Raw genomic sequence first — 26,333 nt, 5'->3', positions numbered from 1 at the left:
GGCCAAAATAAATCAGGATACCAGTTTAACATGCAGTTGGGTACTCAAGGCAGTGGTACATATTTGTTCACGATGCAGGGATGTTCCCTTCCCAACAATGTTTTTATTGGATTTTTGCAGCGAAGTAGAATAGAATTGCTTCTCAAACCATTTTTGTAATAAACGTGAACTGGTGATATTTTATCGTACTTTTAGCTTTCTTCATTAATATTTGTGTTTTCTATGACACAAACAGCAAACTTGTGTTCTGTCCATAGGGCTTTACAAACTTTAATGAAAAATCAATTTGACAGTGGTTGTACTGATTATTGTGAAATGTCTTTCCATATGTAATGATACATATTATTTAAGAAGCAAAATAATTTTCTGTGCTGCGCGATATAATCATTCATCAAGAGGTAGAGTATAGTTCATGAATATGTTGACCCACACTTCAGAACTTGTGATGCAGGCTCGAAATGCTTTCAGAAATGGTCTCAAACAAGTCAGTAATGGTTTGTGTGTGGTTCGGATGTATGAAGCAAGTGATACAGGACCCTAACTGGAAACTAAACAATATAGATTGGAACTTTTCCGCTGTTGACTTGGTCCAGGCGTGTACCACTCTTATGGTTATGGTTCATATCTTCTTGAAACCTTGAGGACTTTGTTGTGAGAATTGAGAATTCAAAATTGGACCTGGTTTGATTTGGGCATTCTGTTATAACTGTTGTGGAAGAATGTGGAAGCTCTGTGATTTTCGATCCACAATAGACACTGTCAATAAGCCTTGAAAAAGTCCTTGATAGGACAAAACACGTGTCGGCTGAAGTTCATATTCATTGGCTGAGGTCTTACACAAGTTGGAACATCTGTGATATAAAAAAAATTATTTTATGGAATGAAATGCAACATTTTTTGTGTATATGTTTTGGTATAATGTTTGTGTTTTTCATCTGTACTGGATTGTATATTTATACGTATGTGTATTTATAAATAAATTATGATTTATATATTATGTTTGTGGTTATCAACTGTCTAGGGTAACCAACACCCAGACACTCATGCGATTGATTCCGAATTGAATTTCTTATATATTGATATGATTTGATGGTATCTCTTGTCTCTTTTATCATATGCTTTACAAGGAAATTATGGTGTGCTCCACAATTTTTTTGTTTTTTGTGATTAACTGGTTTTGCTTTGTTGATTCCAGTATGCACATGTTGACAGCAGATGTATTTTAGTGTTTGAGCGCCAATAACGCATATAAGATTTATTTAAAACTTAAGGAATGTGCAGCTAATTATAGTGTTGCCTTTTGTGTTTCAATAATGGTTTGTGGGTAGTAGGATTTAGGAGTGTCCATGGATTCTTATTTTTTTATAAAGTTGTATATAGTTTAGTTAGCAATCACCCCTTTCAAGGCCAAAGGTTCTTTCTGGGTGATCAAGTAAGTAGCTACTCTGTGTCGTTATGTGCTTTAAATGTTGTATTTGGTTGAGATGTTTTTCTAGTGCAGACTGCCACGATAAAGCTGAAGAGCACTAACTAGGGAGAACCCAGTCCTACGTTGCCTATATACCATTTCAGGGAGGACCGGGCCTGGCAGTTCGGGCTAGAGTGTTTCTGTGAGGGGCAGGATCAAGACTGATTTGCATATAAGTGCAAACAGAAGTGGCATAGTAGGCAAAAAAACAATGGACTGTAATGCGTACCCGAGCAATTGCCAGTAGCTGAAATTAATTCCAGCATTCCATCCATCAGTTCATTTTTTTTATTTTATTTTTTTAAACAATAATGTTGATGGCACAGGTTATTGGCTGGTACTAATTCACTCACTCATCCTGTCCATCTTTGTTGGACCTGGTCCTTTTTGCAGGGTTATCTCCAGACTTTCTGCCTTTTCCTCCTATTTTTTCTGACCTGTGTTTTTGGTGTTAGGACTGTGGGCACTTTACCACTGCTAACCAGTGCATATGCTTCCTGTGTACATTTTACTGGTGCTTGGTTTATCCATGATTGGCATATTTGATTTACTAGTAAGTCCCTAGTAAAGTGCACTGTGTGCCCAGGGTGTGTAAATCAAATGCTACTAGTGGGCCTGCAGCACTGATTGTGCCAACAACACGGGTAGCACTGTAAACGTGTCTCAGAATTACCACTGCAGTGTGTGTGTGTGTGTGTGTGTGTGTGTGTGTGTGTGTGTGTGTGTGTGTAGCTGTACACTGCCATTTTGACCTGACAAGTGCACCTACTTGCCAGGCCCAAACCACTACAGTAGGGCCAAGGCAGCCCCGTGGGCAAGGTGCAGTGTATTTAAAGGACATGTATTGGTGTGCTTTACATGTCCTGATAGTGAAATACTGATAAATGTGGTTTTTGCTATTGCAAGGCCTATCTCTCCCACAGGATAACATGGGGATTGCCTTGAAATATCTTTTATGTGCAATTTCCCATTGGGAGCAGGTAGGGATATGGAGTTTGGGGGGGGTCTCTGAACTCACAATAGAAAAATACATCTTTTGGTGAAGTTGGGTTTTGAATTGTAAGTTTTAAAATGCCACTTTCAGAAAGTGGGCATTTTCATGCTAAACCATTCTGTGCCTCTGCCTGTCTGCTGAATACATGTCTGGGGCAGGATGACAGTTGGGCTGTTTGTGTATTCACTCTGCACAGTCACACAAAGGGAGGTGAGGTGTGCCCTGCATATGCTGATGGTGCATCACTAGGCTGAGGGGTCTTCCTGAGCTAGAATGGTGGGAGGGGCTGACACTTGCACCTTAATAGGGCTGTGCCTGTCCTCGCACAAAGCAGCCTCTGACCCCCTGGAGTGTGACTGGGGCCAGGACAAGGAAAGGCAGGGTCTTGTGCACTACAAAGACTAATCTTTGAAGTTTGCTAACTTCAAAGCCAGAATAGGATAGAAGTACTGGACCTCTGACACCACATGGTTAGAATCGTTCTGGACTGAGGCCATTCTGCCAGGAAGAAGAGCTTGATGCTGTAGGAGAGACTGCCACTCTGCCTGTTGCTTTGCTGGCCTGCAGCTTGCTGCTTCTGGTCTGGGAGTGAAAGGACTGGACTTTGCTTTCTACATTCTGCTTCCAAAGGTTCTCCAAGGGCTTGGACTGAGCTTGCCTCCTGTTAGGTAGTCTCAGGGACATTTAAAGACTTCACCGACCTTCACCTAGGCTCTCTTGCTGAGAGTCCTGACTTGCCAAGTACTGCCAAATCCAATTCCTCTGCCCTTGGGAGTAAGTTCTAGTATACCAAGAATAAACAAGTGCATCGACCTCTAGAACAACTTTGGAACTGGCACCGTTCTATGACCCAACACCGCTGCCTGCACCAGAGATGTGGTCCCCGATGAATGCAACTAACGTGACTGACGCTGCAGGCTCAACGTAACCACAGCGCCTCTGAAGTCCCACCACAGCGAAAGTCCAGAGTGCTGTGTCACTGATGATGTCCGTTGCACCCAACTCTGCCGCAGCACCTGTGGCCCCATGGTGTGAGCGCGACACCGCGAAGTAGACTCCTCACGTCTTGACCTGCTGGATTCGTCAACCCCCTCCTTGTTGTAAGAAGCCAATGCCGCATCACCTCCCCTGCAACAGTGAGGAATGGACGCCTCACCTCCCCTGCTTCGCAGTAAGGACCCGACACCTCACCTCCCCGGTGGCAGTAAGGAACCATCGTCACACCTGCTCCATCGATGCCTCACCTCTCCGACTCTGTGCAGCGTCTTTGTTTCCTTATCGTTTTCAAAGATACAGTAAACTGGGTCCGTGCAACTCCGTGACCATCCCTCACTCGCTTGCGAATGAGGTCAAACTGTTGTAGACAGTCAAGACGTTGTGATAACCGCAGTTGGAGCTATTGTGTTTCTAAGCGCTATACTAAGTTTTAATCTTTAAAAATTCTTATCTTTGCTTGTGTATGTTGGGGTTTTGTCGTTTTGGTCTTGTTTCACTCAGACAAATATTGACTTTTTCTAAACTGTTGGGAGTACTTTTGTGGTGTTTTCACTGTGTGTGTGTGTGTGTGTGTGTGTGTGTGTGTTTGTGTGTGTGTGTGTGTGTGTGTGTGTGTGTGTGTGTGTGTGTGTGTGTGTGTGTGTGTGTCTACAAATACTTTCAGCATTGTCTCTGAGATAAGCCTGACTGCTTGTGCCAAGCTCCTAAGGGGGGTTGAGCAGGGGTTAGTTTAGGTGTGACTCTTACCCTGACTAGAGTGAGGGTTCCTACTTGGACAGGGTGTAAACCACTGCCAAGTAGAGACCCCATTCCTAACAGTTGTGGTAATGAATGATGTTACTTTGTATCCCTGACACACTTTAAGGATTAATTGCGCAGCCTGCTGAACCTCTGGACTGTCAGATATGTGACTGGAAATATGAGGTAGTGGATTTCTTATAAATATGATGCCTTGAGTGAAATACCTAGGAAATAATTTTGTACAGCTTTTTGAAGGTTGCATTCTCTTTAAAAGATAAAGTATCCAGAAGTCAATCATGGGGTTACGGTTTGCTTTACACTTGTAAATACATTTCCTTAGTCCCAAATTGTCTCCGCAATGTTGTCATTTTACCTCTGAGTAAATCTCCCTACATGATCAGATGGTGATTCGGGATCTAGAATTATTTGGAAAGTAGATGATCTTTCCAAAATGTGCGGCTTTTGTGAGTCTTGTTGCCATACTGCATGAGGTTGGAGTTGTACTCTTATCAAAGGCACACGTGTATCAATAGTAGCCTGGGAGGGAATCGTTTCCATGAATATATTTGAACGTCTGCCATAATCTCTGTGAATTTGCTCAATCACGCCTTAAATTGCTCCAAAATCGGAGTTTACTTTCTCTTATGTATTTGCATAATTGTAGTTGTGTGATGCCCCTCCTGTGTCAAAGCTGTCTCTCTTAAGTATCACAGAAACTTGACCAGGTGCTTCACAAAATGTTACTTTCCTTCAGCGTTCACGTTGGATTCCTCAAACTTCCCGTTATCCCCATGTGGTGATGTGACAGTCTCTATTCCTAGCTGCAGGCCAGTGCCAATGTCTGGTGGATACTGAGTAGAGATTGTACTGGAGATGGTAGCTTTTCTACTCTGCCCCTGATACAGGTCCCCACAGGGTGTAGGACAAAGAAGTGACTGAAGTGTGAGCACCGACCCACTCTTCTTCAGCACAGTGTCTGTCAGTGCTTTTGCTTTTCCCCCAGTGCCTGTCGTTGTGACGGAGCAAAGGGTGCCAGTCAAATAGAAGTAATGCACACTGGAAATGCAGATTAATTACCAGTATACTTCGATCTTTTTAATCTGACCAATCAGACTGCTTGCAGTCAGGAGCAGGCATCCTTCAGGGAGGCTGTGCCACTAGCAGTGTGTATATTAATAACCAGTTGCTACATTGTTCAGCAACGGATTACAGAATGCCCTGTAGTGGTTTGGAAAAGGTTGTGTAGTTCCCACTGGCACTCACAGCGTATGATCCAACACGTATTTTCACAAGGTGTCTTCTAGACGTGGGATGCAAACCTTTTGTGCATGCCGACTGGGTCCCATGTGCACGATTGTTTACTTTAGCACTTGAGAAACTTTTGCTTACTGTACGTATGGAGCCAAAGTGACCAGCCTGTTAGTAAGGTGGGAGTCCAAAAAGACTTGAAGTAGGAAGCGAATCCACTGAGAAAGCAGCTGTACCAGTACAGCAATATGTGCTGCCAATCTAGAAGGAAATGATTAGCAGCTGAAGTTGGCTACTTGCGGCATCAGCATCTTTAAGTTCCAGTTGGAGGTTACTGGTGGTAGTGCATGTGCTTACACTTTGAGTTAATACCATGAGCTACATTTTCCACGTTACTGCCCCAGGGTATTAAGGAAGGTTTCGGTAGTAGGGGCCTGCTTAAGAAATGATTCTTTGACAGCATATACTTTCTGACAGTTGGCTCGCTGTGATTTGATAATTGTGTGTTTTCAGAAAATGAAGTGTGTGGACACAAGGCAATCCTTTATAATCAGAGCTTGGCACGTGGGTCCGTAATTACTGGTTGTACTGAGAGTTTCTTTTAGGCGAATCTCCGTTTATACATCAAACTAATGTTATTCCCTTCCAGGGGATGCTCACTTTTTTATTGCCTTGACATCAGATGTGTAACCGAAAAGAAAACCTCTGTCAACCTGCAAGGGACAATTGATAAATGTGTGTCATAAGAGGCTCCAGAAATTAAATATATCAACCAAGGAGAATGGTACACTGTAATGCAATGTTAAGGTGCCCGATATTCATGGATAGAGAACCCATTTTTGTAAAAAAACGGAAAAACGTTATCCCAGCTGTAATTTACGTTTTTCACTTTTCTTCGTTTAAAAATGCACGTGTGAAACATAAGTATTCTCCTCTAATAAACGAATACTGCATACTTATCGTATATCAACTGTACAAATCAACAGTTAACTTCATGGGCAAATTGTGAATCTGAGTGTATGCGCCCTTTTATATGAATTCCTTTTTTTTTTTTTTCAAATTTAGTTTGGCCGTTTAGATGTGTTGGAAAAAAAAAAAGATTTGAAACATTTCTCGCGAGGAAGATTTTATTAGTTTGTCAATCATGTTAACCACCTCCTAACTCCTTTTTATTTTTATCTGTAATCTCATGTTTATTTCGGTTAAGATGCAAGGCCGCGCCTTTGGTCATGTGTGGTTTACACAAAAGATCGAAAAAAGAACAAAAAACTTTCTTAGTTATGCCTTTGATAAAAATTAGAGCAGTGGTTCCCAACCTTTTGAGTTCTGTGGACCCCCATTTCATCAATACTGGAGCCCAGGGGACCCCCACTGAATCATTATTGGAACCCAGGGGACTCCCACTCAGTCATTACTGATAGCTGGGACCTAATATTATGAAATTTTTTAAGCAGTCGCGGACCCCCTGAGGAGGCTTTGTGGACCCCCAGGGGCGCCAGCCCACAGGTTGGGAACGACTGAATTAGAGCATGTACTTACTGTGTAAATTCAGAAAAAATAATATAGCCATTTGAAAGGGAAAAATCCATATGGCTGTTAATTATGTTACACGGATCGCACGTTCTGCATGCAGTCTAATCCCAGCTTTTGCTAACACATCAGATGTACTCGAGATTAATTCATTCATTTCGATTTATCTAGCATTGCCATTTCAGTTGGTGATATGCAAAGAGAAACTGCATGATGAGACATCGTCCTTAAATATAAGTAAATTGTAAAGCTGAGATGTCCAAAGCAGCTTCGAGGGTACATGTACTTTCTTGTTTTGATATCCCATTAAACATGGATTATTACGAAAATATTTTTGAAAGTTTCTAAATTGTGAGAACATTTATAAAATTATTTCTGAAATTATTAAATTAAATGGGAAGAGGCAAGCTACGGTCATGTTGTGGGAATTACATCTTGAGACTTAATAATTACATTTTAAAAAGGTTTCTAAAGCTATATTGGAAATCATGTTTGATAAGTTGCCAAACGCCCGAGATTTTGTTATATTTGAATGTTCAGATCATAAGTAAAAACTAGAATGTGATGACCCACAACTTTGACCAAGATATCCCAGCTTGCCCACTTCATGTCTTCTCGTCACACCCTGATGCAGCATATTATTAGAATTCATGGTTTCCTACTTAATAATGTTACTTCTCTGTGACTGCCAGAGGCATGTTTTCTTTTTACTCATGTTTCTCTTTAACGCCGTGGCCTTACAGACATTCTTTAGCCTTTTTAGAAAAATACATATTTTCTATAGTAGTTCCTGATCTTGCATATTCTATCCTAATCTATAGTTCTTAAACAATCTTCCACTCCTTTCTATAACATATCGCTCTTAAATGAGGAATATGTTTTGTTCTGAAATTGTCACAGTTATGAATGTTTCTTTCGTTGAATGTATTTTTGCACCAATCTCCACCTTCACAAATTATAGAAAACATTGTATTAAAATAACGTTAGGGCATTTGTGCTAGTGATGAGTCAATTGCAGAATTACATTTTGATGCACTTTCTTCATCCATACAAATTACATGCTTATTCAGCTACTAATAAAACAAGGCATAAAACTAAGTGCTTTCTCTGACCCAAAAGAAAGAGGATGTAGTGTGTTATTTTGCTTGGTCTACATTCAGATAAATTATTCTAGATCTCCAGTTAAGTGACTCACAGAACTAAGTGATATTTGTGTTTCTCTGTTTTGCTCCATTTGACTGTAATGACGACCAAGTTGAGTTGCCGTACCTAATAATCCACTACAGAAGATTAATTAAAGGATTGTGGAACAGCATGATCCATGTAAAAGTTGGGTATATAAATGGCTGTGTATTACTCACAAATAGGTGCATCTAGCAGTACATCTACATACAATTTTTTGTTGTTGCAAGAACAAAGTACATTCGGCAGTTTGAAAGGGCATTAGGATTTTTAAATCGTCATGCAGCAATTGTAGAAGAATTACAAAAATGCTAACTTTGCCTATATATTTCAAGATGGTGAGATGTAAATTTGTTTTCAGACTGATATTTCGGACTTCAGATTCCTCAGCTTTAGAATAAGCCCCAGACTGGATCCAGAAGATTTGCACATCAATGCTCTCTAGGTGGCGTCATGCGATCCACATTGGGTTTTGTTTCTCCTCGGAACAGACTGAGCAGAGCTGAATATAGTGGCCACTCTGTGCACCGTTGTTAGTGTCTTGCTTGACTCTTGATGTGGAGCAGAAAACAGTTTTTAACAAGTTTATTTTCTTTTAATTGGATTGACATTGACTGCACATAAATAATACAGTGTACCAAATTACGTCCGACCGTTGTATTGTGAGCAGGTGGTCCTTTGACTCCTTGACCACTAGCTTAATCAAATTGATGTTACTGGAGAGAAGGGTGTATAATGGATATAGCCAGGCACTGTTTGTGGGGGAGGTCACGTCTTTGTCCCGGGGTGAACCCACCCACTACTCCCGTGGTGAGGAGAGGTTGCAGAGTTCAGACCGTCAAAGTATAATCTAACATTTCTGTTTGGTCTCCACCTATTATCTAGGTTTGTTTCATGTGGGTGATAAACAGGGACCATACCTTATTGAATTTGTAGACGTTATCATGTGCTATAGCTAATAATTTTTCTATTGCAAAAATTGCCCACCTCAAAGTTTTTGAGGGACCCATTAATAGTTTCTACATTTGCAACACTGACAACCTGGTTGCAAGCAAAAGATGTGAAATCCATTTTCCCAGTGGTATGGTGAGAGATAAGGCACAGTTCTCACCTAGATCTCCCAGTAGCAAGACCAGCAGCTGCAGGATTAAAAACTGGGTTTGTGTGAGGATGTCACTCAAAATATTTTTAGATTAACACACGACTACCACACATGGATTAAGCACAAAACAATTTGAGGTACCACTGTGCAGATATCTAATTCATAACCCTTTTAGATGGTAAAAAGAGCATACTCTACAGAATAGGAAGGAAGGAGGGCAGTGAATGGATACTTCTAATTTCAGTTCCTTCACTGTTAGAATAGACACCAAAGCAATACTTCCCAACCTAGAGAGTATGTGGTGTGGACTCCGAACAAAAGGTCCTGCGTGACAGAATGGGCAAAATACCCTTGTCGTCGAACCTGGCTCTGAAGGCAGTAGTGCTTTGTGACCATGTGCACGGACACCCACATCACAGCCTGACCGATATCAAGACCAGGAACTCCGCTCACCAATGCAGTGGTGACAGCCTCTGTCCTGGTGGAATGGGTCCTGAGTCTTTCTGGAGGCTGTATTTTATTTATTTTTTTTTTACTTCTGGATTCAGTCATGCACCTGGGGAATACTCTAAAGGTGTGGAATCTGCAGTTGGATAGAGTATCCGCTAGAAAGAGGGATACCGAAGGTAAGTAACTTGATCTTTAGATGCTCTATGGTGTGGAAATATGGTAGCATTACAAGCAATCATTCCAACTATTTTGTGCCATAAACATTTGGAGCATTGACCAAGAGTTGAGAATTCAGTGGGGACAGGATGTCTAGTTTACTTTTTTGGAGAGAGAGGCATGTACGTCATTTTGCAAAATAGATAAACAAAACTTGCTTAGGGTCCTTGGAAAGTGTCAAATGTTGCAGGGTTACAGCTCAGAATTGAAACCATTTGTTGATTCCTGACAAGTTGTAAATCAGCCCCCTTATGAGTGAGAAAGCCTGGCTGATCAAAGTTAGATTTTTCTTTTATTTCAGAGTATGGCCTAGTTCACCAAGATTCTGTAAAAAAGTAATTGAAGAATGATGAACCGTGCTTTGTATTAGTGGACGCATCGACCTGTGACAATTATTTGTTTCTTGTTCTGTTACAGATTTTAAGTGAAAATAATTCATAGTTATTGTAACCTTAATAATTATTTTATTTCTAAATATTCTGAAATGTAAATAGTAAGCTCTACATCCTTAATTCATTATACTTCGCTTTATTACGAACGACAATTGTAGGTGCATAGCAGCTGTGGCGCCCATTACATTGTCTCATTTCTCAGCCCACTTAGTATTCACCTGTGCCTCCGAGTCCACATTGCTGCTGGTAGAAGCAGCATGACCTATTGTGTGCTCTCAAGCCCTTTTATTTACTGCAGACGTATACTTATGTGACTAGGGTAGTCAACACTTGTGTACCTTACTTATGTGTGACATCATCGGTGAAGGCAAGAGAACAGAGTTTGAATTGTGTTTCATTTTACTTTTGGGACTGTTATCTTTATTCTTGCTTTCTACAGGGTGTTCTCTGGACAGGGAGTCCTTTTTTTCCTTCTTAAACAAGGCTTTGAAGAAAGCAAATATTTTTTCGGGCCAAGATGATAGCTTTAGCTGTGACTTTGCTGTCAGCTGCCCAGTGTTTTAGTGAAGTGGTAGTCGTCAGGCAAGTGGTTTTGCTCATGCTCCAGGATCAAGAAATGTGGGAATAGAAAGAACTGAAGAGTTATGAGTTTGGTCTTTGTGTTGCATGGGTGGGTTGGATGTGGGTTATTGGGGGTTGGGGAAGAGGGGACGTAAACATTTGTATTTTTAAATGGGTTCAGATATACAGAATTGCGTTATTTGGATTGTTACTTATTTGGTTGACAGGGTGAGTATTCAACTGCAAAAATGTTTTGGTGCCTTGTTTAGAGTGGTAGGTTTTGTAGGGCAGTATTGTCCCCCCCCCCTTAAAAACTCTAATAATTTTTCCAGAGGTGTGGGCTGTAAATGTTGGTCTCTTCACTGGGAATGGTGCCCTGTTCAATCACTCACCTTTGGTGAGCCTTAAAGGTCCATGGGGTAGCAAGAGACCGATAAAAGCAGTGGGTCTAAGATTGGCGGTATCCCAACAGCGACCCCCTATACACACATTTCGATGCCGTTATTTTCTTTAATATTGTGGGACATCTGGCACAGGGATCAGTTGTGTAGTGAATTATCCTGAGAATGAAATACTAATCCGAAAGTAGTTTGTAGATGGTCTGTGGGTTTTTCACTTGTAATAATTATGACCCAAGATTTTTCCACAGTAGTAGTGGCTAATGCAATTCACACGTCCCGTTTTAATGTGGAGGAGGAGAGCTGTTTCTCCCTACAACTCCTCCTCCCCTGATCACCTGCCGCCATCCTCCTTTCATCCAGAGCACATAGGCGGTGTGTGTCTCTACAAATCATAGCAGGAGAGTAGCTCTACTGGAGTACTCAAGTGACATCAGATAAGCGCTTCAAAGGCTAGTGGTTGTGGCAAAAGCTATTATAGCAAACTGGCACTAATTATTAGTGACATCCCTTTAATGTGTGAAACGAAGCATGTAAACACGAAGGATGTATTGTATTAAAATGACTATACTTGTGCAACATGTTTGTTAAATTACAAATTAATCTATGCTGGCAGCATTGCAGCATTCCTTGCACATCCTCTTTGAAATAACCATCTCAAGTTATGCTTTTTACCACTGTCTACTGGGACCTAGCAGGAAAGAAAGCAGACACCTCAGTTGAGCTGAGCTGGGACCCAGAGAGTGAGAAAACGGAAATAAACTAACTTTAAACTATTTCCATCTTGCAAAACAGGAAGCAAAGCGAGTTATGTTAAGCCTCATTCTACCTGCCTTGATGTAAATATTAACATCAATTCATCAAGATGTTATTTCCAGTAATATCCTGTAGCGCTATAAAAAAAAGTTCAGAACAGGAGGGATCCCCGATTTCCCACAGTTTAGTTTCATTGTGCATCAATAGCTGGTCTTGCATATCCCATGCTGCAACATAGGTGAAAATACTAAGTAAATATTCAACCATTAATTTCAGCCCCCTCTCTGGCATCAGGTTCAGCCATTAAGACCCCTTTAAATAGTCTTAATCAAATGCTCTTGGGCCTTTTATTGACTGCGTATTCTGTAGGAAAGTGAGATTCTCATTTCAAAATATGCATCGATCAACATTGGTTTTGAAAAATAGTTTTTAGACTTGTACTTTCACAATGAAGCAGGCGAGCATTCGCATATTTTATTATAGTGCATGCCCAGTGATGCATTTATATAGTTCTGTAGTTGATTTAGACACCATTTGGTCAGGGGAAGTGAGTCTGAGGCATTAGGGGTGAGGGGTAAGTGATGATCAAGCATAAAGGGGGCGGGGTGGTTTATAACGTTCCCATTTTTTCCATGGAGATGACCGGATTCTCTTCGCATTGTCTTCATCGGCAACCAGTATGTTGCAGGCTATGATCCTATTCACCCAAAGGATTGAGCTTTTTATGTTTTTCATGGAAGTGGCCATGAATCTGCAAAGGGTTGAAAGTTTTGATGTTGTGGCCAGAATGTCTCTTATGTGCCTGTTTACTGAATGTGCATAGGACGCCTTGTGTAAGGGCCAGTGGGACTCTTCTAGTTTATATTGCATTTCCCTCCACTGACCCATGAGTTGGTCTTGTTCATGAATAGCCTGTCTGATGCTAATTAGGACTCAAGCTGATTTGTTGTGTACAGCTGCGTGCCTTTGGAAACCACAGGGATAAAGTACATTTAAATGCGCAAGGCCGGGCACACAGAAGTAAAAATACCTTAACTGAGGCTGAAGGCTGAATTTGTTTGAGCAGGGATAATGAAAATTAGAGCAGAAAGACATGTTGTAGGCCAGATCCTAAATAACAGCATCTTTTTAAAATGTATTTGCACAACATCCTGCTCGGAAAATCTTTTGTTTTTCATTCCTGGATAATGAGCCTGTCATAATTGCAATTTTTTATGGTTTAGAGTGGAATGCGTTTCTTTTAAATGTCTACTTAAATACAGTTAAATAAAGCTGGGTTTTACTTTGGAACAGCGTGGCGCAAGGCGCTTGGGGTCGAATGTAACGCTTTTTTTAAATTGGTTTAAAAAGACAAGGCAAAGTAAATTCATATTAACTCTGTGTTTGTCGTAGAAACTTATGCTAACGTTTTCCCTTTTGCCTGTTTCTGTGACCTTCTTTCAAACAGTGAACAGTGAGCGAAGGTCACTGGAAGGGAAAATCCCACGAGCTTCGGTTGTTTTTCGAGTGTTTTTTCAGTATTGATGACTGACTCTCCAGCCCTGGAAGTCGTTGGAGGTTTCTTACGCGCCTCGCTACCCACTGGGGGTTGGCAGTTTGTTATTGAAACTCGTGCCCCGAACGCTCGCTGTCTTCAAGTAAATGTTTCAAAGCAGTGCCGGCTTCCTACCGTTCGCTCGGCCCCTTTCCTGAAGCGGATCTTGAAAGCCAGTGTTACCGAGTTCATATTGTGTCTCTGCCGAGAGTCCGTTTATTAGGTGGTATTTCCGACAAGGAAATTGAGGGTCTGGATTTAAAATGCACATCTGCAGCCAATCGGTTCCATCAGTGCGTCACACTTAGGAGTCCTTTGATTTCTGCTTTTTCATTATTTCTTTAGCAATTGAGTGCAATATTAAATTCTGTGATGCTACAATTATTGGCAGGTCGTGGTGAGAAATAGATCCTTTTTGCAGGGGTGTGTATGTGTCTGGTGAAAAAACGTGACCACACACTGTCACTAGCAATTGGGTTTGTTTTATTTTTGACGTCTGGTGAAGTTTAAGTATGCTTATACTTTTTAAATGTGTAAATTCAAATGTCTGATTATTAAATTACACGGATGTGGAGTAGGTGGTTTTAAAGCTTGTGTGTGTGATGTTTACTTTTCTATTTTCATGTGTTTGTATGAAACTCAAACGTTTGTTCTTAGATTCTCAGCTAAGAAGCTTGGGATAATAGGTATCCTAGGGTGTGTTGCCAGTGGTTTAGCCGGCTGGCACCTTCTTGAAGTGCTGATTTTACCATACATGTCAACTCCACAAATAGTCACTGGGGTTTTGTAGTTGACCAGGCTCGGGGGAATTCCATACAGTATCTAGAAGACAATCCAACTGATGAAGTCAGAGTCCTATGCCTTCATACAAGATTACAGTGCTTCCATTGGTAAACCTCAGGAAACCACAGAATGCATAACTCTTTTAGGGTAATTCATGGCAAGAAGATTGAACTAGCTTATCCTGTTGAAACTGGCCCGTCAAGCGGAGGATGAGCAGTAACGTGGCTGGTGAATGATTATGTAGCCGCTGCTACACTGAGAGTAAAGTTTGCTTTTTCCATCAAACCAGGACCCTGTGAGTTTGCCTCTTAAGGTCCGAATAGTTCATTGCACACAGATGGCCTCGGCAGCCATGCCTCCATTTGGCTCCCAGTAGACCTTGGAGTGCAATGTCATAAATGTTTCAGGTTTACCTTTGATGAAGATATCGCTATAAAGGACATACATATGTGGCCAACCAGATTCCACCATCGGAAAATGCAGGTGATCATTTATATAAAGCTCTTATGTTAAGAGGCCCCAGTGCTCTATCAGTGGAAAGTTGAGCACTAGTCTTTGTTCTTTTCATTTCACTTACAGCAGGGAGAAGTCGTTGTGCTATATATATTCCATTAGTCACTCACTCTCCTCACTAAACCGGTGTGCCCAGAAGTGCAGTGTGTTTGTGGAAAGGGAAATTCTGTTGGGCTCCTTTATTATGATGCCTCTACTTCAGGTTTTTGCATCTCCTATAAATACCAACATGGTCCCTGCAAATATACTTTTGTCCAAGTCAATGACATTCTTTGTTTTCAGCCTCAGCCCCTCCTTGTTGCTACCTGATCTCTTCCAAGAAATTTATTTGGTAAACATTGATGGAGAAGTTCTCCTCCTCACTGAAAAATCCTGTTTTCATTTGAACTCCGCCCCCCCCCCCTTCATTCACCAACCAGGTATATGAAGCAAGAAGAATATTTCGAAGAAAATGTAGATCCAGCAGATTTTGAAATATATCATAAAAACATTTTCATTCTTTGTAAAGTGAATAGTTCAAACCAATAGACAATTAAAACATACTATATGCTAGCAGAACCTTTAGCTCCCTTTAAGATTCAGTTATTTAAAAATTCAAAATTTGCACACTCTTAGAAGAGGAACGTTTCACTGCATGGCACTGATCTTAGTTCCACAAAGCAAGTTCTGGAGATCTCTTTCCAACTCTAGCAGCAACTGCGTGTGTGTGCACTCGGAGCTTCCTGTCACACAGAATAGCCAGGCTCTGTTTTTTTTTTTTTATTACTGGGTAGAGGGGGGGACAGGAAACCAAGAGCACCCTCCTTTACCAAGAATAAAGTCAACTGACGCATTATAGTTATGGTAGCAATTTACTGTAGTAGCAGGACATTCATTTTACTTGTCAACTTGTAAGTCATCTTCTTGCCTCTTTAGTGTTCTGTCACTCCTCTGTAACAGGATCCTTCACTCAGTTCATATGACGCATGTCAGTAACCCGTGTGTGTATACAGAATGCTGTACATGGAGTGTCTGGTAAATGTAGCTGTGGCTACAATATAATCCAGTTTGACTTCATGGACCAAAGTGGTATGAAAGAGAGGTTGGAGAGAACCCCAGACAGCAATGTTAGTTTGATGTCTTCTCCTAGACCTCCCGAAGTCTGATGTAGTAAACCACAATTTAGATTTTGTAGAGTAGGTGAGAAAGTATCCTTTGAACTTTCCTCGGCTCTTTCTGCCTCATGTTACCCTAAATGCGCTGTCCCCAGAGTTAACAGGAGGATATGTGGGGCATCATCTCCCTCCTTTGTGCCCTTGGTTTGGGTTTCACCTGATTGCAGACTCTCCTACTCCACCCCACCTTCCTGCAAAAAGATGGAGACAAAATCTATGGCTAAACCAGTCAAGGATGAATGAGCAAAAGTCAAGAATTATTCAAAACGGGGCCTACAACTGTACCATTGGAAAGAAAGACTCTGTCAGCAAACTCAGTATAAAGATGAGACCAACACTACAAGTCGGCGCCAAGATTTCTCCACTAGAATTCCTGCAACTGCAACAGTAGCAACAAGACATTTTTCTGTGCCACGGTTGGGATCTTTCACTGCCAACTTCCCTTCACCAGTTTATTGATGAAGAGCAGTCTGCGGCCTGCCTTGAGGGAGGAGCTTAGAAGCTGGGTGACTGCTGAGAAGGGATGCTGCAGGTACCCTTGCACAAAGAAGACACTGCCTTGAATAGAAGGACGGCTAGTAGCTGAGGCTGGAGGTGGAGGTTTTGTAGCACACCTCGCTGCAACCTGGGAAAGAATGTATGCTGCCACATGTATTGTCTGACCTTGTCATCCCCGCCCCATGCCCTGTTGATTGCCATGACGTTAAAGTATCAGCAGTGGTAAAAGGCATGCAGTAACCCCGTATGCCAATGTACTCCTGAAAAAGTTCCCACATAGACTGTACAGTTTCATCTCCTCATACGTTAATCTATTGAAACTATTGTCCGTGCTGCACCAATTGGAACCCTTCCCATCCTAAGATGTGATTTTGGGATTTAATACATGAATTGAGGTTCTGTTCCTTCAGCTGGAGGATCACACCATAGAATACGCAACTCCTAAGTACACCTTGTGCGAAAGTGAACCTTGAAATAGAATCAAGTGAGCTTCATGTCATTTCCTAGAGCCGGCTGGAATAGCTTCAAGTTTGTATTATCACCTGCATCCAGCCCCTCTCCCCTTTTTTCAATTGTTGTTTTTTTCTCTTTCGCTGTTACCTACCTGGCAGTGACCCACCCAGGTAAGAGCCTGGCAAGGGGAGAAGTGGTGTTCGGAGAATCACGAAGATTAACCTTTATGTCAATGAAGATTGCCAGTAATCAATTGGCACATTACCAGCCTCCACTGATGCAGCCATTACACATGACTATATAGCAAGCAGTAAGATGTGGAACTGACCTTGTAAATAAAACCTATGCAACACAGAATATCACCTGCATTGTTCCAATTACTATTTGCACTCTTTTTTGCTTGATAATGCTGTTGATAGAAATTATTCGAAAAATTGTTTTACGTATATTGCATTAGGTTTTTTAATGTTTCAATTGAGATAAAATTATGAGAGTACTTTTAGGGAATATAAGATGAACTGACTCTCATAGTCAAATGTTGTTTAAAAATGTATTTCCTATCTCTAAAACTGCATACATTAGCTTTGCTACCTAATGCATTATGCTGTACTTGTTGGATGAATGACGGTAGTTTGACTTCTTAATTATGGTGTTGTGCAAGAGTAAAACTGTTCTGAAATATTTTGTATAAAATGTTATTTATTTCAATTTCGATTATAAATAAACCTTCTAACATTAGGGCTAATTTCTAGTCTATTCACTCTGGTAGGCCTGCTGTGCAATTTTATCATTGTATGAAATTACCACGTGATTATGGAAATTCATCATGAGAATGATTGTTTAATTAGATACGAAACCTGGAGATACAGAGAGTCAGAGGAAGTGGAAACTATTAAGGGAGATCTCAATTGGGCTTCCATAGGGACTATTGTGATTCTGTGCTTTAGATAATAGACGTGTACTATTGTTTAATTTCTACTTGGGAATAGTGCGTGTAGGTAAATATTTCCATTAGTTAAGATTGTGTGGCGTCTTCATGTCCCTCAGCACGTTTTTACTTTTGATTTTGTTTCTCTTATAATTAATATAGAATGAAATGTAATGTTACAAAGTGGCTTATTCTGTGAAAAACTAGTGATAGTTTTGTATATTGTGTATATTTATCCTTTTAATTGTATCTTGACTTGCCCTGGTGTAAAATTATATTGGGGGACCCCGCGATCTATTCCAGCAACAACCGAATCATGGTGATTTCTGCATATGGGGAACTATTTAAATGAATGTTGAGCAGAGGCACATTGGAAACAGAGTGGGTTGTTGGGGGAATCCCACTCCACTGAATTGGCTGTATCCTTTGCGCTCCACTATTTTTTGATTATCCGTAAAGTGGTAATAACAGTTTCCCTGAATAAAAAGCTTTACCGTGCTCATGGGCACCACATCTTGATGTTGGCCTTATTTTTCTCTAAATAGGACACTGCTGCTTTCTGCTTCGAATAGATAACTCTTAACCCCAGCAAATGGGTGATATATCCACAGGACCCCTCCATTGCTCTGCTTGGCCCTGCAGAGCTAGCAGAGAAGAGGATTTGAAAACAAACTGCAAGGGCCCATTTGGAATATTCTGCAGTTAAGCTACTCCTGTTAACTTTTTTTTTTTCTCAAATAGTAGCATTCCCTATTGTACATGGGTCCTTTCCCTATACAGATCATTAAGATTTATGTTAACACTTTTACTGTGAATCAGAGTATTTGTTTTGGAAGAAAACTAGATGCCCTAGAGAAAGTATTATGAGACCTATGTAGCTCGTTATAAAGCGCCTCTTATGCATTAAACGAGGGGTGAAATCTTTAATTCGCTAGTAGCTATTGGATGTAGCAGCCCGTTATTATATTAAGGGGTAAAGACCAATCATTTGATATTTCAATAATTTATTTGCTCTGCTATCAGAGTTCATGGCTGCAGTCCATCTACCCTACAATAAACCGTTGGTTGGATTGCCAATTTCCATCCGAAGTTTCCATAATACTTATTAAATCCAAATTTTATTGTAACCTAATATTCTTTTTCTCTGTCTTTAATATTCAAAAATATGGATTTCCACAAGTTAATTTTGGAAAACCAAATATCTGGTGAGTTATTGCCTCCTCGCTTTCCCTTGAAAGAAAAAAAAAATCAAGAATCCATAATCTGCTGTTCTGACTAGGAGGAAGATGTTTTTTTCTTAGAGGCACCTTGATTGGTTATTCACCTTCTGTTTTTTTCTTTGGTGTGTTTTCTCTGTGCAGTTATCAAGGCATGTAGATTTTAGTGGCAGTTTCTCACATGATATTTGCTTTTCCTGGTCCCAGTTCTCTACTCATCATACTTCCATGTGCATTAGTATTCTGTAAACTCACTGCCAAGGCACCAGTCACTTATTTTCCATACCTTCCACATGAGGAGAGGCTCATTTGTTCAGAATGCATGATCTGAAGACTTTACAGAGACACAGCTAGGTGGAGAACACACATTAGGATCCGGGCTGAGATTGCCCTTCTTATTTCACTCATTTACACAGAATAGTTGCTGACTGATTTCTAGATAGGCTTTTTTCCCTTAGAAGTGGCAGGTGCACAATCCACTGTCAATTACTTTTTTATTTCTTTGAAGTCAGTAAATGTATTTCTGTACAGTAACATGGTAGATAGAGCCATGCCAAGATCTAGATGATCAGTTCAGTAATTAGGTTTCCTCCAAATGACAACGTAAACCTCCATGCACTGGAACCCTGCGATCTCACAAGCAGAGGATAAAAAGGAAAGCAGCTATTGCCACATTACTGGGCTGATCAGAAGAGGCTATAACATACAGTTTTTTTTAGTTTTTTTTTTTAGCTGTTGCAATTTTTTTTTAAAACAAATTAATACTTGGTGAGGCCTGTATCAAAGGTCTTCTCTGTTTGCTTCCTCCTCGGTATCCCTGGTGCTTGGTGCTTACAAACATGTCTGCAAAGAGGCCTGGGAGAACGCTCAGCCGACCTTGTCTCTACATTCATGGTCTTTTGTCAGCGCCCTTCTGAACTTTGAGCCTTTGTGTCTTTCTTAAGAGTTGCAATGAGTTGCTTAACCCTTTGTATCCAGGGCAAGATACAAATGGGCTTCATTTTGGCCGCGTCGTACGGAGCTGTCTGTTTGAAGTGAAACTATTTCAAATATTTAGTAAGGCTATCTGCGGGGCTGAAGGGTGACATTCTTCAAAAATGGTGTGCTCGCAATAAGTGAAAGTGTTTGGAAGAGTTGTGCGTTTTGTCTCTGCTTCCTTGAGCTGTTCCAACTGCACTTGAGTGGTTCAATAAGAGGATCATTATTAAAACTACATCTACAAACGTAGAGCAGACTAAAAGTGAAACCTCTGAAGGTCTTGGTACTCTCTTCTCCGGACTGACAAGAGATGCTTATATCAGTGTTAGAGCAGAACATCAGTGGAAACCCATGAAGGTTTTACTACCCTCTAGCCTGGACTGATCAGAGGTGCTTATATCCACATTATGATGCGCACGTGTGTGTTCCCATCCTCACCAGTGGTTCGGTACAGTTCTAGCACTGAACAAGAGCAGCACCTGGAGTGGGGCGAGTGTGCAGTGCTTCATAGCCCTCCACCCCCTTAAAGTATCGTTTGCAGGTTCTTGACTGCCCAATGATGTTTTTACTGCACCAACTTTTAGCTTTTAGTACAATTAGAAGGTCGATAAAAATAGGCCTGATTTACAAAGAATAATCAGTGCAACACTTTCTTTTTTTTGGAAGCCATTACTGCAAAAGATTAGAAACGCAGTAATTACCCTACAAACTGTTCTCCACTAAGTAGCCCCGTTTGTGTCTTTATTCGAAGCTGGTTTAAGGCAGTGCTGCGCTAATCATTGCCATGGGTTAAACTCTCGACCTCCAGGAGGGCTTCGCCAGGATCTAGTGAATACATCCCCTTAGTCCACTTGTCCATTGGCTTTTCATACTAGGAGCCCTTAACAGTCGTTTCTCATATGACAACCATATTGCATCTCACATTTTTAAGCACGTAATTGAAATGGCAGGGATTGGTAGAAAATATTGTGGTTATTGCGAAACTTGCATGCTTTTGAATCTCAGTAATTTATGTCCCAGATATCGCTCAATGTCTGTGTGAAAAATGTGACGTTTGAGTACCTGGCAGATTTTGTGCTAGTGGTTGCAGGCCTTGGGCACCGGCTCTCATCTCTGGAGACCAGGACTTATTTTTCATCATCAGACTTTAATCCAGAGAAAACCTGAGAAAGAAAGGACAGAGAAATAGGAAGTAGGATAGGAAAAAAAGTGAAATAAGGGCGAGCAGAGATGAGAAAGGAGGAGATACAGGGAAATGTAGGTTGGTGGAAGAAAGAGGCATGAGGTGAAGTAAAGGCTATGCATTTTTAGGTCGAGCACGCAAGCGATTTGACCTGTTATAAGTATTGTGGGCTTTTGACTACGCCCGTCTCTTTCACTCGTTAGTGGACTTGCCTTTCAAAAATTAGTTGATGTCATTGGTAAAGTCTGTGTCCAGCCTTGAGGCTGTTTATGTCACTCCTTGCAGACTGCCCCTATTACATGGATTATTGCACGATTACCGATATACTTCATCGTTGGTGAGCTATTCCTTTTGTCTCTCCCCTTCCTGCTGCATGGCATCCATGGTGCTTACAGCGCGAACAGATACAACAGCGCAAACTCGATCAGTGGTATTGGTGTGCTGGTCACATTGTTCACAGTTACCTAATCAGAGCCAATTCTTGTGGCTCTCCTCCCGAAACTCTTGAAATTGGTGAATGCTTTGCGTAAAACAGATATCCTCAAAATTAAAGCAGCTCTCCCGGCACAGCGGTAGAACCGATACTACAATATTTACCGTGCTCGGGAAAACTCTACCCATAATGCTTTGCAAGGCATTGCTTTTACAAAACATGTTTGCTCCTAACTCCGCATATGATGATCCTAGGACAATGAAACCACCACCAAACATTCACAACGACATGCTCGTTCTGCCTACATTATCTTTGGGTCCCCACACTGTTAGTGGGGGACCTCAAAATAAAAACCCATCCCACCATTCATGTCTGTTTAAGCTTTCTCATGGCTGGAGCTTTTGTTTTACAACTGGGAATAGCTTGTGTTTTAAGTTCTTTGTTTGTAATATCTTTGTAATAGGCCTGCTACCCCTGACTATGTGTATTGCACTGTGTCCTCCAGGGGCTAAATACATAGTTATACTGCATTGTTTATTGCTAATTTTTCTGTGGTTATGCCCTATAGGGGCTAGTTATATAGTCAAATGACCATGTTTCTTGCAAATTGAATTTTTATTGTGGTGTCCTCTAGGGGCTGTTCTAAGCATTACAGTCATATCAACATATTACAATATTTGTGGTACAGAAACCCGCCCCATAATGCTTTGTAGGGCTATACTTTTACAAACGTTTTGCTCATAACGCAGCCTGTGGTGGTCCTAGGACAATGGAACCACCCTCAAAATTCTCTTTCTGTCTACATAATCTCTGGGGCACCAGACTAGGTTTGTGGGGACCCCAAAATAATAACCCCCTCCCACCATTCAGTGTCTTTTAAGTTTTCTCATGGCTACAACTTTGTTTTTACAGCTGGAGAAGTTTTGTTTTAAAGGCCTTGTTTGTAATAGCAGTGCGGTAGGCGTGCTAGGCTTAAAAAAGCCCTCTCCGGGCTAAGTAAATGGTTACACTGCATTACTTTCTCTTGTTTTTTTCATTGGGTTATCTCCTTTAGGGGCTAACAATATGGTTACATGACCATGTTTCTTACTTATGATATTTTTGTTATGGTGCCCTCTAGGGGCTGATTTGAGCATCCCAGTCTAATGCCACAAGATTATTTCGGATAAAGGTTTATATGATAGTTGTAAATGTTTTAATAATCTCTCCTTTTTACAATTGAGATATTAATTCAGGCCAATTTAACATTCTTATTACACTATGATTGTTTGAACATTCTTAATATGTTTGGGTGACCCTTCTAGTTTATTTCTCCTCTGTAGCTGTCTTGTGTCTTTGTTTGGGGAATTGTGTTAGCCAGCCAGCAACTCTGATGGTGGGGTAGTAAAAGTTGTATTCTATTGGAATTAGCATGGCAGATTTAATTTCAGACGCTAAACTGCAACATTTTCATTTTTTGCTGCAGATAGAGGAAGAAGGTAAATGGAAGTGCTTTATTTATATGCAGGGCCCCTGGAATTATATGGCTTGAAAAGACAAGATTATGAGGCAGGGTTGATCAATTTATGGGGCAAGAAAAGTCCAGTTATAAATTTACGATGCCCATAGCTCTAACTCACGCAAATACGAGACCTGTTGCATTGCAAATGCTTGTTTGTAATAAGCTAACCTGCCTTTGGACAGCACTGGTGACAGACACTGAAGAAAAACTTTGGGCGCCTGAGCATTTAATTTTTACAAGCTAGCATTAAGGATTAGGGAACAACAGAGTGAAGTAATGCTCATAGAAAGTTGTTACTATCAGGATATGTGTCTGAGAGAACTTTAGGGGCCAAAAGGGAGGGTGCAAGTCCTGCTACCTAGGGGACGGCCATCTGAACAAAGCCTAAGGGAATTGGGTGACAAGCCCATTTTCATTCCTAAACAAATGATATCTCACTTAGCAAAAGCCTCTGTCCTCATGTCCACTGTAACAAGCCCAGTCTATCACACACCTTAGTGAAGCCCTGTATAACTGGCTGTTGTTCTCAGGCCCATACTCAGTCCACTTTCCTCTAGTCTTTATTGTTCTGTGACTGCACATGTGCCACATAGTGCCCACACATGCATTGCCTAAGCTAGCTCTGGTGCCGTTAGCAGTGCCCTTATATTTGACCTTTCATGTACCAGAAAGTAGTTTCGGACATTAACCTTTGCTCAAAGTTGGGAAGAGAGTATGTGAAATCAGTGCATGTAGAGGGTTGCATGGGTGGGCCATGTTAATAACTTCATAACTATACTCGTTGCTGCCCTCTTGATGTATTGATATAGCAGTCCGTTTCCCGTCTGACAATACTTGTACTTCATAATGCCTATAAGCAGGCTAACAATTGAAACACAGGCCAATAACTACTGATAAACACAACAAGATGACAATGGCAGGTAATAAACGCAACACTAAATCTCCGTTACCATATTTTTGCACAACCATCACAGTGCCAGAGTTGCTAAAGACTAAGTAGGGGCCAACATGTTGCTCTTCAACATGCAGCCTGCACATAGCCTGTTACACGAGGATCAGACTACCCCTCAGAAACTAAGGGATGGGCACTGGACAGCAAAGTTGGTTCTTCCCTGAACCCAGTACACAGATTCACAGAACAGCCAAGAATTCTGCAATCTGGTTGTGACCGATTGTAAACTCAGTCCACATGGGAAGGTGCTTGCCAACCAATTTAAAGAGCTACAGGGCATATCAATAGCAAATACATGCTGCAAAGGAACCTGTTAAAATAACATTTCTTAACTCACAAAATACCCCTATTCCTTAAGCACCATTAAGCTATCTTGTTGGCATTCATATATTGCACAATGTGCCGATAACATTACCTTGTAATTCTGTCTAAGCCCTCCTCCACTCTCCTGCATACCGAATCTGCTGTAAGATCTGCTTGCTTGGTTCCGCTTGGATATGATAGCTGCAGTCCTTCCATTTTCTGTCAAGAGCTATCCCTTTCCTCTCTACCCCAACTTTACCCCGACCATCGTCTTTCTTATGGGGCATGCCTTTATGCCCAATTATCATCTTGTATTCTTAGGGAAATGGCAAAGGACACAAATTAAACTGTGGAAAAGTAAATCACATCCATCAGATTAAAACGTTGACCAGCTCTATTTATTAAACAAGCATTTTCCATGCAATCGGTCTCGCATTTGCTCTAGATCTATTAGCGTTGTAAACTCCAAACAGGACTTTTCTTGCCACATAAATTGAAAATGAAAAGTAATACAGTGTAACCTAAGCAAGCTGATTCAAAGCGCCACGGCATCAGTGTTAAGCAGCACACAAAAGGAAAAAGAAGTTCGCTCACAGTCAAACGTATCGACAAAGGTGCAATTAGCCATGTAACTGGGGCGATGTCCAAGGCTGTAACTAAACCGCCCCAAGGAAGGACTAACGTAAAGCATTTACCAACGAAAATAAAGGCTTTTTGAAGGGCATGCCCATAAACGAATGATAGTGATGGGCGTATGGTGGGTGTGGTTAAAAACTCAGATACATAGCAACACATCGGAAAAGCAGTGCTTGCGTGCTGCTATGCCCAACCTAAAAAGGAACATGAACCCCAAGTGGGGGAAGCTGGACTTTACCTTACAGAACAAAATGTAACAATCACTGCCTTTGTTAAATAATGTGATGTTCCTTTGTTCAGATGTAGCCTATACTGCAGATGTTGAATTGGGTGGTGTCCACCGCAGCATGTGAGCTCACTGATGTCCTCTGTGGACCAGCTCAAACTCTACATTCTACATTCTAGTAGACATGGAGCAGAGCATGTCCCAGTTAGGGGAAATGCTTCTGCCTGATACAGTTCTGGAGGAAAGTGGAGAATGTAACCATATGTAATGTAGATTTATATAGTGCGACTTATTACCTGTGAGTATCTCAAGGCGATGTCCATGATCATCAATCAATCAATCAGTGTATTTGTAGAGCGCACTACCACCTGTGAGGGTCTCAAGGCGCTGAGGGGGGAGATGGTGCTGCTACTGCTCAAATAGCCAGGTTTTGAGCCGCTTCCTGAAAGTCAGCAGGTCTTCGGTCTGTTGTAGGGGCAAGAGAAGGGTGTTCCAGATCTTGGCGGCGAGGTGGGAGAAGGATCTGCCTCCGGTAGTCGCTCTTTGGATGCGGGGGACGGTGGAGAGGGTGAGGTCGGCTGCGTGGAGTTGGCGGGACGAGGTGTAGAAGGGGAGTCGTCTGTTGAGGTAGGCTGGACCAGTGTTGTGGAGCGCCTTGTGTGCGTGGGTGAGGAGCTTGAAGGTTATCCTTTTGTTGACGGGGAGCCAGTGTAGGTCTATCAGAAGGGGAGTGATGTAGCTGTGGCGGTGGGCATCGAGGATCAGGCGTGTGGAGGTGTTTCGTATGCGTTGCAGTCGTTTGAGGAGTTTGGCTGGGGCTCCTGCGTAGAGGGTGTTTCTGTAGTCAAGTTTGCTGCTGACGAGGGCTTGGTTGACTGTTCTCTTGTATCTGTGGGGATCCATCTGTAGATCTTGCAGAGCATGCGGAGGGTGTTGAAGCAGGATGAGGAGACGGCGCTGACTTGCTTGGTCATGGAGAAGGTTGAGTTTAGGCTGATACCCAGGTT

At 41.4% G+C, this 26,333-nt stretch overlaps 1 protein-coding gene across 1 annotated transcript in view; it reads left to right on the top strand.

Annotated features, from left to right (window-relative positions):
* Positions 1-26,333, top strand: part of TMTC2 (transmembrane O-mannosyltransferase targeting cadherins 2) — a 585,628-nt gene that overhangs the window by 96,652 nt on the left and 462,643 nt on the right. The window lies entirely within an intron of this gene.

This window comes from Pleurodeles waltl, chromosome 4_1 (genome assembly GCF_031143425.1).
Source record: "Pleurodeles waltl isolate 20211129_DDA chromosome 4_1, aPleWal1.hap1.20221129, whole genome shotgun sequence".
NCBI classification, from domain to species: domain Eukaryota; kingdom Metazoa; phylum Chordata; class Amphibia; order Caudata; family Salamandridae; genus Pleurodeles; species Pleurodeles waltl.
Note: the sequence above shows the minus strand (reverse complement) of the source record. Positions and strands in the feature narration are given on the sequence as shown.